This window comes from Apodemus sylvaticus, chromosome 23, assembly GCF_947179515.1.
Source record: "Apodemus sylvaticus chromosome 23, mApoSyl1.1, whole genome shotgun sequence".
In the NCBI taxonomy this organism is placed as follows: domain Eukaryota; kingdom Metazoa; phylum Chordata; class Mammalia; order Rodentia; family Muridae; genus Apodemus; species Apodemus sylvaticus.
The window spans coordinates 38,360,551-38,372,943 of record NC_067494.1 but is presented as its reverse complement, the minus strand read 5'-3'; positions in this window follow the sequence as shown (position 1 = coordinate 38,372,943).

Below are 12,393 nucleotides of genomic sequence, written 5' to 3'. Positions count from 1 at the left end.
GATAAAGGAATAAGCCATTGTACTTGACTGCTTGAACTTATCTTTTTAATAATGAAATGATGTTGCCTTAGATTTTTTTTGGACTGTTTACATAGTGTCTCATGTACTCCATGATAACCCTGAGATTGTCCTACCTCATTCCCAAGTTCTGGGATTGTAGGTAAACACTAATACACCAGGATCTAGAGTTTCCTATGCAAGTCTATCTCTTATCACATGCATAATAATTTTTCAATTAAACACTTGTTATATTTTACAGGTTTTTTAAAAGTTGTTTCCAGTTTCTTCTGAAAGATTGGTGACCATGGCTCAGTCTTGTATTTCAGTATGGTTAATACTGCTTCTGACTCAACTCATGTTGAGCTAGACATCCATCAGTGTCCAACGCTGATGCAGGATTTTTGACTTCCTGGATTGATTAAATTCCTAAATGGCTTTCATGGTCTCCAAGGTAATTATTTCTCCATGTTTCCCTAAATGATTACTTTTTACCTTGAACATGCACGTGAATCTATGCTTAAGATGTGTAATTTCATGATATTTTATGAAAACATGCATCATTTTCTGAAATAGAACATGCAACCTATGGCTGTGTTCTGAGCAAGAAACAGGTGTTGTGCCACTGAGCACGTCCCCTGTGTTTTCATAATTATACACATGACTTTCTCATAACCCTCTCATGCTCCTGGTGCATAGAACACCATCAATAGTAGTCACATGTGTTCTGGAGAACAGAGCAGAAAGAGTTTCTCGGTCTTGCACATCATTTATTCAGAAACTCGTCTACTACAAGAGGACTTTTGAGTGAAGCCTTCAGGGGAGCTGGAGCAGGATACAGAGCTGGAAAGTGGAATCCAACAATCTGATTTTCAGAAATACCATGTCCATGTGGCGATCACACAGAAATGAAATTAACAGGAGAATGGTGATGATGGGGAGATGTGGCGGTGGCGGTGGCGGAGGCGGAGGCAGAGGCGGAGGCGGAGGCCGAGGCGGAGGCTGGCGATGCTTGACTTGCTTGAAAGGAGAGGAGCAGGATATCGACTGCAGGAGGAAACAGATGTAGCTTGGCTTCCTCCACTCAGAGGAGCCCTGGAGCCTGCAGTGGCCCTGAGCCTTCTCAGAACTAGGGACCAAGGGTTAATTTGCCATCAGCATGAACACTACCAAAGAGGCCTGAGCAGACCCTCAAGTAAGTAATTAATTCTGCTTTCCGCTCTCTGACTTTCATCATCCTTAATGGTATCTAATTGTAAAAATTATTCTTCAGACCTTCCCTGTACAGAGGAAGAAAATGCCTCAATCCAGCCTGCTTCTCTTGAGGGCACGAGTACATCCTGCATCTTGGGAGAGTTCCCATGGTGCTCCTAATTAAGGATGTGCGAATACTTGAAAACTTTTGATCAACTTTTAGAATGCATCTTCCAAGAGCCCTAGTAGCTGTGTCTGTGAGCCTGGAGTTGCCCTTCGAAGGCAGCAACAGGGCTGACTCGACAGCTTCCAGCTTTCAGTTCTGCGAAGGGAACTTGAGTGTTGCTGAGATGTGGGTGTTTATAAAGCAGAACCTTGTAAGGAAGAGACAGCAGCTTGTGCCTGCCTCTAGTGACTGCTGCTGTAAGGACCTCACCGGAAACCACCCCCAAAATGCTCCTCATACAAAGGTTCTGAGTTAAGGCAGTGCAGTCAGATGAATCCAGTTTCACATGCCAAAGATACCCCTGGACTCTGTGCGTCTTCCTCCATCCAACATGAAGGCCGAGTCAGCTCTGCCCATGACCATGACATGAGGACCAAGCTGTCATTTCCACTACGATTACCTATATAGCCCTTAGGTCCTTGCAGTCTCTAAGAGACCTTTGCAACACAAGGTCAATGTCCTATTAAAATTATGACCATTTTCTCCAGTCTGGTTAAGAAATAGAGCAGGCAGGCTTGGATGGCATCCTGGTCATGGGGGAAATATCTCACGTGTCTCTGGGGTAAGATATAAAACCAAGGGCTTGACCTCTTTGGTCCATTAAAAACCTGCAGGGAACCTGCAGTTTCTCTGTTTCCTACAAGACTGGTGGTAGTATTAATTCTGTGTCTGGCTAAATTCTAACTTGGGTAATTATACTGTCGTCCTATATCCCCCTGGAGACTTAGTTAGAAAAGTAACTCTTTGATCATGCTCTTAAATCGTACTGCGTCGGGTTTAGTAACGTGGCAGGTGAGGAATGGCTATTGGATTCCACATGCCTCCCTCTGCTGGGTGAGGAATCCTGATTCTATGCATTGTGCTGAGCTCTGGGGATCCTCCTGGATGAAGCTACTGTACTAAGTGGGAGCTAGTATTAAGCTGACTCTTAAAAAACTAAAAACAATGTGTTGCTCTGAGCTAGAAGCCTTAGTAAATTTCAACGTAAACTCCTAATGATGCTTATCAATGTAACCAGGAAAGTGCTAGAGGTTTGCATTTCCTGATATTTATATAGAAATAAGCATCAATATGTATATATACACACACATATATACACACATACACACATATGCATACACATACACAGACATGCACACACACATAAACACACAGACATACACATACATCATATGCAGACACACATGCAATATACATATGTACTCACATAAATACACACACATAAACACATACATCATCCACACACAAACTTCACATCCACACATACATATCACATCATACATATAAACACACACACATACACATCATACATACACATACACATGCATAAACACATGAATACACACATGCACACACAAACATACACATACACACACATATACACACACAAAGGCACATGGTAAAACACAGTTAAATTTAAGTACCAGTGTGTATAAACAACTCTTTTGCATCATAAACATTTCAAGCAGCCAATTCTGTCACTGTTTCCTATGAGGAGTGACATGCCCAGGAAATGTTGACATTCACAGTGCTACTTTAGTACCATTTTTCAGGGACTCATGTTCTTTTTTACATTTTTTTAAAATGTAAATGAAGACACTTTAAAAATTATTGAAAGTGTGAATATTAGCGGGTATGTAGTGCAAGAATTAATTATATTCTTTTTTATAGCCCACTGAGTCTAATTAGTATTGTCCATTTGTGCAAGGGTAGGGTCTCCATGGCTAACCTACAAGGGCCCCACACCTAATTGTATGAATTGCAATGTGTGAATATATTGTATACAAATATGAAATTCTTAAAAGGCTTATGAACATAGATAATTCTGAATGTATGCACAAAATTTTAAAATAACTACCATCTGTCAATAAGATTATTTTATTAACTTTTTCTGACTGCCAAATTTATATTTCATAATTAATATAAAGTGCTATGTAATTCTTTAAAAACAAACTCATAGCAAATTATAATCCCAACTCTAAGACACACACTACTATAATAGCCTGGAAAAGAAAAATTCACTTCACAGAACGCAGTCAACTCCCTTTGGTAAAAATTAGTGCTAAGAACTGGCTTATTGTAAGTACAGTATTTTATTGCTTGTGAATAAAAAAGATCGTGAAAGTTCGCTCCAAGGTAATATGTGATTTGAATTCTGAGACTCCAAACAGAAATGTCAGCAAAATTCTCTGACTCAGTGTACTCTGTGATGAGCATGTGACCAGTGTTCTTTGAAGAAGAAACCCAGGCACTGACATCTCTGCAGATGTTGCATGCTATTGGGACCGGGAGCATGTGATGTGCTCCACTAGTCTGGGGTGAACCTGCAGAAGCCACCCAGAGCCCAAGGCATTTGGTGTTCCCTTGGTTCCTCATACTGCTGGAGGTAAGCAATAAATGAAATATCAAAGCCTTGATGAAATGTTCATCAAATAGATGTCACTATGTTGGCCCTTATCTCTACTACTGTGGGGAGACCAGCAACATGTTCAGATGTTACCTTTTGAAATTGCCTCTTCATAGGAGTCTGGAAATAGCAACAGCAGGTGGACTTCAATGAGTACATCCTGGCTGCCAAGGCTTCTTCCGGGAGCGTCATACACGTTGATTCATTTAGTATTCACAATAAGCAAAGGAGGCAGATGCAGTTCTTTCCCAGATATCAACCTTGGGACACAGAACAGTTAAGCAATATGTTTAAAGTTGGAACCCCAATTCATATGCTGGAGGCAGAACTGAAGCCTCTTCACTCTAGAGGCAAACATTTTGTTACCATTAGAGAACTTGTGGAGACCAGTTTTGTATTCTTTCCTAAAATGTGGTATCTTTGTGTAGGAAGGAAGCACTACAACTCAACTTCTGGGTCTCCAGGGTGTCATGAGGGCTTGTGTGAGCTGCAGAAGGGGTAAAGACACTCCTTATGACATACAGTTGTGTACCATGCCCCGACAAAACCGTCATGATGTTGAACTACTGAGTCAAAGTACACTTGATAACCTCCCAGACATCGTAGAAGAGTTTAGTGTACTCTAGATATGCTCACAACATTATGTTTGCTGTCAACTGGGTAAAATTAGACAGCATGGTCAATTTTGTAATAAAATATTGGATACCTTTTGAAAGTGACAAGCACAAGGCTATGTGGGTGCACATTTGCATCATTACAAAGTCTATAATGAGTTACGCTGAACTGGGTTAAGTCTGGTACTGTTTCTATTGGTCCTTGGCTGCTCTCGGTGGGGGGTCCTTGGAGGTGAGGCATGTTATTAATTATAAGACACTATATCCATGTTTATCTAGTTTCTTTCTGCAAAAGAAGAAGCATGACTGTCATTGCATGAGCTTCTAATCTCTTATCTTCATATTTTTAAGCCACGATCACTACCAATAAAATTACAGTGCTTTCTAAATAATAAATCTGTGCCCATCACCTGATGAATGAATTTTTTGAAGTTATTCATATGTTTGTATACATATGGCTATAGGACATTTAATTTGACCACATGCCACTACTTATAGACTGCTACAAAAGCATACTTATTTAGTTTTAAAATTATTATTTAACTTTTAAATTTTTATCATTTAAATTCCAATTGTGTAGACTGAATCGCATGTGTCGAAAATAATAATGTGCTATAACATTTAACATGGCTCTCAAAAAAAAAATTACCAGCAGTCTAGAAATCTAGCTCAGTGGTTAAGAGCACTTGGGATCTTGCAGAGAGCCCAGAATCATTTTCCAGCACCCTCATGGTGGCTCACAAATGCCTACAACTCCAATTTAAGGGGATCCAATGTTCTTTTCTGGCCTCTGTGGGCATTGAACACACATGGTGTACATGTAGACAAGGAAGCATAGACATTATATGTATAAGAAATAAACAAAAATTTAAATCTGTGCTACAGGCCCCCAGACTTTAGAAAGTCCCCAGGTCCTAACACAACTGACGCCATGAACCATGATGGAAGTCCAGCACACCGATAGCCCCACCCGCCAAAACAAAGGCCTAATGCATCAAACTCCATAGTGCTGGGAAAGTCCCTAAATGTACTAAGCTTTTTCAGTAATTCTGCTTCTGTCCAGCTGTTCTTGCTAGGTGAAGTGCTGGGATGTGCTTTTTATGCACAAACACCCACCCTGAGAAAGGCTCTGGACTGCCTGTGGCTCCCTAACACCCCGTGTAGTCACAGGCGAAGCTCATAAAGGTTTTCTATTGTCCAAGTGGTCTTCTCTGGTGTGTATCTCATAGCAGTTGTGAGACTTTGGACAGCTAACGAATATTCATTAGTGACGCGGGTGCCCCTCAATTGCTAAAGCTCTTCTTTGTCTTTGAGATTATCTTCACTGGGGAAGGAAGCACTAAGCATTTTGCTTAGGGATGTGAGATCCCAATGTCAGGAAATGGGTCCATTGAATGAAGCCAGAAGCAATGGAGAATGGGATTAGAGAGGCGTGGAATGCTAGTACCTTGGCGTGAGGGACAAAGAGACACCAGAAGGAGACAACCCAAGGTGGATCTATCATGTCTTGCTCAGTAATTAATTATTCACTTTAATTCTAGATCATGGCCCTCCTCTCTTTCCAGGCCCGTGATTATTAGTCCCTCTCCCTGTTACCCCTTCTCTGAGGAGAGGGGAAGCCCTACTGGGTGTACTATCCTGCCCTGGGCATCATCTCACAGCGAAACTAAACACATCCTCCCCCATGGAGGCTCAATCAAGCAGTCTAGGTAAAAGGGATGCAATCAATGGCAGGCAACAGAGTCAGAGACAACCCCTGCTGCAATTGCTGGGGACACATATGAAGACCCAGCTGCACTTCTACGAGTGTGTACTACACCTAAGTCTGCCTGGGGCAAGCTTAAACAGGGTCTTTGCAGGAGGGTTTTGTTTGTTTGTTTGTTTTTCTTTTTTGTTTGTTTGTTTTTGACAATTTTACAGTGGAGAATAAAGGGTTGACATCAATAAAGGTAGAACAGAAAACAAACCTAGAGGAGTAGGAGTCCAGGCAGTACAAGGGTCCCGAAGCAGCCTTAATTCCACTCTTCTTGCTTTGAACATGCTTGACAATATCAGGGGAAGTTTTAGGTGACCGGATTACACAAAAGGGTGGGGAACAGGACACATAGGCCATAGCACCTGTTAGTGAAGTGCTGGGGAAGGCCCTCCCTGTGATACTGGAATTGCACTCACAGACACCCTTTGTTTGGCTTTGGCAACATTTAATGCATAGAGAAAAGAAGGACTTCTTCTCCCTGTCCCAGCACAGCCTGGGGCATGAATTTGTGTGCTCTGTGACTTCTGTACAAAAGAAAGCCTAGCTTTCCACTCCAGAGCAGAAGACTGGTCACAGCTGGAATGGCGTTTTAGCTAACTGGATTTTGTTTCATAGAAGATGCTGTTGCTCACCAGGGTGTCTTCCTATGGCACATCCCTGGTACCAGAGGATTTTCTAAATGAGTCACAGGGTTAGAACCCTCAACATGGACTTTAGCTTTGAGTGGTGATACAGACTTTACAGCGGAAGCGGCATAACTGATTTACATAATCCTTTCCTTCAGTCTTCACATCTTTCTTGCTTTGCTTTTCTTTTAAACTCATTCTTTTTCCTTCCTTGCTCTCCCATCCCCTTTTAAACTATGTCTGCTTAGATTGGTAACTAGCACCTTATGTTATGTGCTTACACCTGCTGAAGGTTTAATGCCCCTGCTGCGCTGCTGACTGGGCACGTGACCTTGGAAACCACATCCCAACTTGTTTGACATCTAGTGGAGGGCAGATAGCTCAGTCTCCCTGTTTACAGATCCTCTTTGATGGGGACCAATTTAGACTTCAGCGTTGACAGGAGCTGGAGACCTGAAAAAACCAAGGAAGCTGTGTTTCTAGTCTCCTTGGCCGGTTCATTCTGGTTCTCTACAGTTTCTTATCCTCTTCAAAGACTCAGCTGTTCTGAATCTCAAAGCAAAACATCAGCCTCCTGATTGCTGATCACAATGGCAAATTTCCATCTTTGTGTCTGGTCTCACGTTTGACTATACAGGTCCTTATTTTGTTCGCGATGTGCAGAGTTCCCAAAGTGAGACGTCGGCTTTGATATGTCTACGTCCTTGGCATGGTCTCTTTTGGTGGTTGCTTTCCCCTTTTCCCCTATGATCAAATGTATTACCTTGGCTTTATATATCATTTACAAAGTATCACCTTGATTTTAAGAGTAGTCTTAGGCTGATATATGTGTGTATGTATATATGCATATGTGTGTATACATGTATATGTATGTGTATGTGTATGTGTATATGTATATATGTATAGTTCTCTGTTGCGTATCTCTTAAGAAGCTACTTATTCCTTACCTTCTATGTTCTATGACCCTCACCAAGTGTTATTTATTTGACTCTATCAATGGTTGTAGGCAATATTATTCTCTATGTAAATATAGTTTCTCTTCACTTTTTACTAAAATGTAACAATAGCTTCATTTACACTTATTTAATAGTTATATATACATTTATGTATGTATAGTGCATTACAAAGGTATTCACCCCATTAGCCTCTTACTGCTCCTACACTTCTGTTAGCACACTTCTTTCAAATTAGTTCCACCTCTGTGTGTGTGTCTGTCAGTATATGTGTGTCTGTATGTGTGAGTGCATGTGTGTATGTAGATGTGTATATGTGTGTGTATTTGTGTGTATGTGCATGTATGTGTGTATATGTGTGTATGTGTATATATATATGTGTGTGTCTGTGTGTATATGTATGTGTGTGTATTTGTAAATATGTGTATATGCATATGTTTGTGTCTGTATGTGTATATATGTGTATGTGTGTATATATGTGTATGTCTGTAGATATGTGTGTGTATGTGTGTGTGTATATATGTATTTGTGAGTATGTCTGAGTGTGTATATATGTGTGTATGTGTGTATATGGGTGAGTGTCTATGTGTGTATGTGTATATGTGTGTGTCTGTATGTTCATGTGTATGTGTGTGTGCATGTGCATGTGTCTGTATGTGTCTGTCTGTCTGTATGTGTGCATGTATGTATATGTGTGTATGTATGTGTGTGTACTTGTGTCTGTATGTGTGCGTCTGTTTGTGTGTGCATGTCTGTGTGCAGGTAGGCAAATCTGCCATGTGCTCCTGATTGCAGTGACCATGCCATCTCTGAAGCCAGCGTTCTTCGGAGCTCCTCTCTATTCTGCTTTATAATCCTTCTGAACCCCTTTCTAACCTTCTCTGGGAAGGGCTATATGGCTTATTTAGGACTGAGCACTTGCTATTCACTCAAATAGCTTGTCTATACTCTCCTTCTTTACCCTTTCATATCCTTATCAGGTTTGTGGAAGTCTACCACACCAGCCACCCCCAATACACTGTGTCTTGTAGTACTCATGACCCACAATGGCTACAAATAGCATGGACCCTGAGGTACAGCAGTAGACCTGCTTTACCTGCTATGTTCCCTATTATGATGGAGCTGAAGACTTTATAAGTGCAAGATCGTGGGGGTCAGCTTGTCAAAGCCTTCGCTTTGGAATCCTGCAACATAAACTAAGGAAGAACCAAGGGCCGGGGAAGAGGAGGAACTGGCACTCCAGCTGTGTCATTCCTGAACATGAGTGAGACATCTTGGACTTCCAGCCCCTTCTTGAGTCCCCAGCTGGATACAGCTGTGCAGACAGCAGCCAACCCTCAGCCCCGGCCTCCAACAAAGACTGCTTTGCTGACCCTGGAATCAGGACAGCTTAAACACTGATGCTATTTTTAGCCCTTGAAATTTGAAGTGTTTTGTGATGCTGGAGTCGAAATGAGAAGGATCATGGCTTTGTTGAAAATCCTTCATTGGTTTCTTCACAGGATGAAGTGAAAATTCCACAGCAGGTCAGACATGCAACATCAGGACACACCAGCCCCTATTGCTCTTCCTCCTTTCTTTCCTCTCCCCACACTCTCCATCACAGCCAGCTGTTTACTCTGAGTTTTGCACAGACAACCCTGATCTGATCTGTGTGGCCAGTCCTCACCATTACCAACTTAACCATCCGTTCACCATGGCTCGCTGCAGGAAGAGTCACACACTGACACCTGGGCATTCCCACAACCCTTGGTGATACAGAAAGGCAGACATGTTTGCTTGCTTGGCTTATATGTTTGGTTTTTACATTCATTTCTTTATTGTGTTTAAAGATCAAGTGATCCCTTAGTTCTAAGAGGTTCCCACTAGCCTCTCTGGACCCCCTGCTTTCATTGATGGATACAGCAGCTTAACTGAATCCTGCTCCCTCTGCCTGGGGCCCTCTTCCTTCCCTCTTCCTTCATAACACTTCCATGTTCTTTATCTCTAGCAAGCTGTCAGGTTCCTTCATAGACACTACTTTTTTAGCCCTGCCTTTCTCAAGGCTGTGGTACCTGCTCCATTTATAAGTTTCATTTGCAACAAACCAGCCACCCAGTTGCTACTTTAAAAACATCTATTTTCCTAAACAAGAATTGAGTTCAAGTAACATATACAGTAAGCAGATATACTCTCTAAATAAGAATTGAATCACATAAATAGTATGTGGAAGCAAATTAAGATGAGCCCTGTTGATATTATTATTTTTTAAGTATCAGCCTTTTGTTATAAGTTTTAGGCTAAATTTTTTTTTACAGACTTTTAAAAACTATACCCAGTGAACTTACAAAGCTTGAGATAGTTTACAGCATAATCTTAAGAGTTTCTTTATTTTTTTTTTTTTTAGAGCAGAACGCAAAGAAAGCATACAGACAAACAATTTTAAGAGTCGAAAGTAGACAAGCCTTAGAGATAAGATACTCTTGGTAGTGTGGAGCAGAGAAAGTTAGATGTCAGAGCTTTGGGGGATCATTTATTTGTGCAGTGGCAGAAATTGTTACCATAAGAGAGAATTTGAAAATTGAATGTGTAGCCAATTTTGACCACCGATTGAGCTGTTCTGAGGCCAAGATATTTGCAGTAAGACAGCGAGGCTTTAATGAAATCTCTGAGTTTGAGGAAGAGGAGAGAATGGGACACAAAATGAAGTCTGCCAAAGAGAAGCTAGAGGCCCAGGAGGGCACAAGAAAGAGACAGAGCGGGCAGTGCCAAGGGGAGGGGAGGCTCAGGAGGGCAAAAAGAAGCTTTGGGACTTTCAGAAGGGAGCTGAGAGGGACCAGAGTCTCAATATATAGGAGTTCCACCCAAGAGGACATTCCAATATTGTAGAAGCCCAGGAGGGCTTGTGGAAGAGACAGAGCAGGCAGGGGGAGTTGAGGAGACTCTAGGGGGAGCTGCAAGCAAATCTGAGTGGGAGATGAGGATGTCAGGAAGCTGAGGAACTTAGCAGGCATCTCCTGTGGGAGGCCAGGAAGCTTCAGGAAGGAGCTGAAAACAAAGGGAGGAGAGAGGTCAGTGTTCTAGTGACCAGAATTCCAATCCAGGGCACTGCAAGGCAGACTGAGAAACTTGTTGGAAAGAAGTGTCCCAAATGCCACAGAGAAGAGATGTCCCTTTCCATGTGATAAGGGCCCAATAGGGCAACAGGAGTGTCCTGGCACAGCAGTGTGACTTTTGTAGTAATAGGAGACAGAGAAGTCAACTCCAGGGTGATATTTATCCAACAGAGGAGGGGGGAGAAAGCAGTTGAGGAGGTGGACAGGGAGAGGTTCTGGGGACTAGGGAGGGAAGAAGTGTCTTTAGTAGATGCTCATGTTGAGGGCGTTTAGTAGGTTCCTGATGCCAGAGATGGTCCCTAGGAGGCACAGCAGGCTGCAGGAGCCAGAGAGACACTTATAGAATAGATGAGGAGAGACAAATGGTTAGAGCTGGTAGGTAGAGGGAGACAGCTGAAGAGGCAGATTCTACAATCTAGAGTCAAAGAAGCCAGCAGAAATGATCCGTGCATAATGTAGATGACAGATCAGCAGCATGGCTCCCATTGGCAAAAGAGCAAGTCCAAGTTTAAATAGATAGATGACTCTTCTATATGCTAGCCCACAAGTCCTGGACTTTTGAGGACAGATAATATTTCAGATGGTGCATGCCAGTGTCTCTGCACTATTTGCCAGATTTTATAGTCTGAAAAAGTAAGACCCATGTACCTATAAGGATAAAGGACAGTGGGAACGCTGTCTCCACCTTATTTAGACCATTCACTTAATGCGGCCTAAACTTGTATTAACTTGTATTAGCATCCATATCACACTGTTAGCTCATAATGAAATTGTGGTCAAATAAAATCCCTAGGTCTCGTTCACACGAACAATTGTCAAAATGTATAAACAAACTGGCTGAATTAATAGCTGGGAGCAGCTAATAGGGAAACCCTATTGCTTAAAATGCAATTCTTTCCGGGCCAAATGCTCGCCCATCTTAGCAGTAATTGCACAATGTATTTGCAGCTAAGGCCTCATTAAAGCTTCATGCTCACCTGCGCTCCAGCAGCACTGAGGGGCGGCATGCAGGTTAGGGCAATGGCCAGGTGATTGCCTCCTGCGTTTGCCCAATTTTGAATTTCAGTTAGAGCGACAAAAGTCTGTGCCTTTGTGCCCAGAGTTATTATGGGGAGTTTGTATCCCTGGGGAGTTCAAGCAATTCCGAAGCAGCAGGAAAAGGCAGGGAGGCAGGTGAGCAAGAATAGAGCGCTGTGAGAGGCATGGTGACACCTTGTTAATTATTAACGTTGGCAGCAGGTACTCAAGTTAACCGGAAAGGGAGGGTGGACCTCATTAGGTATCCAAACGGCATTTCTAAAGGGCGGATGTGGTCCAGAAAGACGCTGTTTTCATGGGGTTGACCACAAAGGAGGTACATAGCTTGAGTGCAAGACAACCTGGATGCATTCCAGAAGGCCCCACCATGTAGCTGTGCAGTCCACACAGTACATAACTCTCTCACTCCAAGCTTGAAACATGACATATCTATCCAGCTGCACAAGAAAAGGATGCATAATTGGTTTGATGGCCAATTTTTAACCCA